This window comes from Mesocricetus auratus, unplaced genomic scaffold (assembly GCF_017639785.1).
Source record: "Mesocricetus auratus isolate SY011 unplaced genomic scaffold, BCM_Maur_2.0 Super-Scaffold_100028, whole genome shotgun sequence".
In the NCBI taxonomy this organism is placed as follows: Eukaryota; Metazoa; Chordata; class Mammalia; order Rodentia; family Cricetidae; genus Mesocricetus; species Mesocricetus auratus.
This window is the reverse complement of record NW_024429209.1, coordinates 4,668,317-4,672,832: the sequence shown is the minus strand read 5'-3', so window position 1 is coordinate 4,672,832 and position 4,516 is coordinate 4,668,317.

The following is a 4,516-nucleotide window of genomic DNA, read 5'->3' as shown; positions in this document are numbered from 1 at the left end:
GGCATGTGCGCATGTGCTAGGCACGCGCGTGCGCATGCATGCACGCGCGCACCTGTTGAGGCCTGTGGCTGTGGGGCTCATCCATCTTCCTAGGCACCCCGTCCCTTTCCCGAATCATTTAAGTCTTTCTTCGAAGCTGGGTGGTGACATCATCTAGATTCACTGTATCTATTTGCTAGACCTTTGGTATTTTCCTAGTAAGATGTTTAAGAAAACAGGACCTTTGGAGTTTTATTTTTTCCCCCTGGGAGGCCAGGGGGATTTTTTAAGGGCTCTAATTCTGGAGTCTCATCCTTCGCATCTCTGCTACTCTCTGAGGTTGACGTTAGTCAGGTTTCGGACTGTGAGCTTCTCCAAGCCTCGGTTTCCTCTTCTATAGAGTAGGGAGACTATCACCCGTACGCCTAGCTTAATATGAGGTGGAATGGCCCCAGACAGCAGGGAAAGTAGGCACAGAGTGCCCTGGGGGAAAGAGAATCTGCATGGCAACATTAGCCTTCCCCCGTAACGCCCCTAGCCATGCCCAAAAGTGGGCTTGGCTAGTGACGTAGTTCTGCCTACATACGTATACGTCTTTATGTCCAGCCGTATACGTCTTTAGTCCTGCCTAAAGTGGGTGTGGTTAGCGGTGTGGTAAACCGCCCTTTTATTACCTCATCTGTATGCGCCTCTAGTAAGTCACATGTTTCATGGCGGCATAGACTTCCTCCTACAGAGCTCTGTACACAGAGCCTGCCTGATGTTTCACAGGGTTCCTTGCCAAGGCTCAAGGAGGGCTGGCTGCTCCCTCTATGCGAAGATACCAAGTCAGATGAGGTCACTGTCTTTCAGGAGGAGGTGAGGGGGATTTCCAGGAAGACTTGTCCCTGGTTTTTCCCCCTTTGCATCTCATCCAGAACCTTCTCTTTATAACTACAGGCAGCAGTCATGTCATAAAATGTCATGTTTAGAAAATAATCTTGGACACTTTCACATATAGACACATACTCAGGCAAAACACCCATGCACATAAAGTAAAAAAAAATACAGCTTTAAAAATAAAATCAAATGTAGAGTGATTCAGGAACACACAGAGAACAGATGTCCCAGGTTTATGAAATCTTGACATTGCAATATACCCTTGTGTCTTTCTTTATTCCTATGGACTTCTGGTCTTCCTAAGTTTTTTTAGCAATTCGTGTGTGTGTGTGTGTGTGTGTGTGTGTGTGTGTGTGTGTGTGTGTGTGTATGTGTGTGTCTGCGTGCATGCACATGTACACATGAGTACAGGTGACTGCAGAGGCCAGAAGAAGGCATTAGATCCCCCAAGCTGGAATTACAGACAGTTGTAAGATCTCTGAAGTAAGCCCTGAGTACTGAATCCAGGTCCTCTGGGTGAGCTATAATAACATTCTTTAACCACGGAACCCTTTCCAGCCTGGACTTTTATTCTGCTCAGAATGTACATCTGCTTCATCACCACTCCATACCCTATTCTGCTATCCTGACTCAACATGGCTTTACTGATGAGCAGAACCCATGGACACAGCAGGACTTCATGGAGTCTGTCAAGAGTGGACTCGTCCAGAGTTCCATTCTGGGCATATTTCCATTTTTGGTCCTTGCTCTGTTGAAAGGTAAACTAGGGTGAGAGCCATGCAGACCTGGGTTCCTGGCTCCTGCATTGTCATCTGCTCCTGTGAGAGTCTGCTAAGCTTCAAGTCCCATCTGAAGCAGTGTTTCCTCATTTATGGATGAGAGACAGTGCCTGGGAGTGTGCTGACAATAAGGTGAGCCATCAGGTATGAGTGGATTCCCACACACAGCTGCTAGCTTAGTCATGATTTGGCTTTGCCCTCAGTTGGCTGGGGAGGCCCAGACTCTCACTACGACAGCTCACTGGGGCCCCACTGCAGAACTGTGGGACCTCTGGCTTCTGAGTGTATGCAGACAGAGGACTCCATGGCTCTTGTGAGCTTCTGTGAGCCTTCCACTCAGCCACTCCCATGGGCAGCAGGCCTCAGCAGCAGCAGCAAAGCATGGGGGTGAAGCCCCATGGTCCCAAGTTCTGGGCCCACTGTTTGTTATGTTGACGGGGAAGTCCTGTGTGTATGTCAATAAAGCACTGTTGGCCAATAGGGAAGCAAGATAGGTGGGACTAGGAGTTGAGGAGGATTCTGGCAAAGAGAAACACAGGCAGACATCATGTAGCCGCCATAGAAGTAAGAGGTCCGGACCCTTTCTTTGATAAGAGAAATACTTAGATTAACAATTATGGGTTAAATAGAGATAGCCAGTAAGAAACAAGCAAACGGCCAACAGCTTCATAATTAATATAGTGTCCTGTGAGTTATTTGGGGACTGCAACTGTGGCAGGGCCTAGGCGGCTGGCAAGGAAGGCTACACTCTACATTATGTGACTTAATTTTGCTGAACCTTAATTTCTCCTTTGTTACCATACTCCATCCTTAGACACCAGGCCTCTCATTAGCCCTGAACAGTCAGCTTTCCCATGAGGCCATCTTATGGCCATTGACACCCTACAGGCCACTCCCCTGTCTCAGCACTCATTCTCAGGCCTTCCCCACCCTCTTCCCCGTCTGGGCCTCTCCTCCTCTGCTGGGTGCCTGGCTTCCAGTATATGCTGTGACAACTCCGCGTTCCTGGCAGATGCGGAGGTGTACACGGCAGATGTGAGGGTGCAGGGCAGACATAAGAATGGAGACCTGGGCTAATGGAACAGGACCCGAGGGTCACCAGACACTTTTTATTCTGACAGTAATTAGAGAGGGCCTCCCCTGCTTTGTTATGCTGCAGAGTCTCTCCTAGACCCAAGGGGCCCTTCGAGTTACTTGGTACTAGAGGACAGCAGCCTCCAAGGGGCAGAGGTGGGTCAGCGTCTTAGCTTACTTTCTATTGCTGTGGTAAACACCACAACCACAGGCAGCTGGAGGAGGGAAGGGTGTTTCAGCCTACAGCTGTAGTCCTTCCTGAAGGACAATCAGGACAGGAGTGCAAGACGGGAACTGAAGCAGAGACGATGGAGGAGTGCTGCTTGTTGCCCTCCTTTGATTTCTCAGCTTGCTTTCCTATGCCACCCAGGACTATGGTGGAACTACCCTTACCCCACCCCTCAACCCCTTCCCCCCATGTGCTGGGCCCTCCCACCTCTATCAATAGAGAAAATGCTGCTGGAACTTGCCTACAGGAAATCTGATAGAGACAGTTTCTCAACTGAAGTTCCTTTTCCCAGTTAACTCTAGTATCTGGTTGACAAACAAAACAAAACAAAAAAACCCCAAACCAAACCAAACCAACCAAACAAAAAACAGGACAGACAGATGTAAAGTGTAGTCTTCCTGCCAGCTGCCTGGGTCCCGCAGCTGTCTCAGCCCCCAAATAACACACGAAACACTATTAATTATGAAGCTTTTGGCCATTTGCTTGGTTTCTTATCAGCTAGCTCTGATTTAATTATTAACCGATAACTGCTAATCTGAGTATTTGATTTTCTCTTACCAGAGAAAGGGTCCAGACCTCTTACTCCTCTGGCGTCCTACATTGTGACTGACTGTGCCTCTGTTTCCCAGAAACCCTCCTCGACTCCTAGTTTCACCTATCTTGCTTCCCTATTGGCCAACAGTGCTTTATTTAATCAACTAATAGGACAACATATACACAGAAGGACTTTGCCCATCAGACAGATACCTCCCATAGCCATCATCACCAATCACCATCACCATCACCCCTATCACCACCATCATCATCACCACTATCATTATTATCATCACCAATCACCATCATCACCATCACCACTGCTATCTTCATCACCATCACTATCATCACTGTCACCATCACCACTATCATCACCATCACCACTATCATCACCATTGCAGTGTTAGCTTGGCCATAGTGCTCAGGGGGGAAACAAAGGAGGAACCCAGGGCAATAATTGTAACCTGTGAAGTATACATGGATGATGTGTATACTGTCTCCCAGTTGCCCTCAGACTTCCAGGAGGTGCGGGGAGCCAGGTCTTGGGGGCCTTAGGGGAAAGGAGGTGACCTCTGAGGCAATGGCAGAAGCAGTCTCCTGAAGAGTCATAGGTGGTAAGAATGAAACGGTGCCAAGCAGCTCCCATGAGGGGGGACAGTGAATCTCCCTCCTGCCAGTCTCAAGGCCTAGCTGTCCCATGCTGGGATTTTGACTCTCCAGGCAGGCCTTGCTTCAACCAAGCCAGGGAGCAAAACCAGGAAGAGAATAGCCTACATTTACTTGCCAAACGTCCAAGGGCCCCCACACTTGGCAGGGGAGCTGTCACACACAGCCTGCTGGGAAATTTGCATGCGCTCAGCTGAGGAAGTGAAGGGTTGTCCTGAAGCCAGCTTTTCCCACCAAGCTCAGCTGCAGGCTTCACTCTGCCCTTAGTGATGGAAGGGAGCTCAAGCCAGGAGCAGAGAGAGCAAAGCAGGGCAGGAGGAAGGAAAGGCCAGAGCCTGTTCATGAGCACAAGCTTGCCTCCCCTGGCTCAGTATAC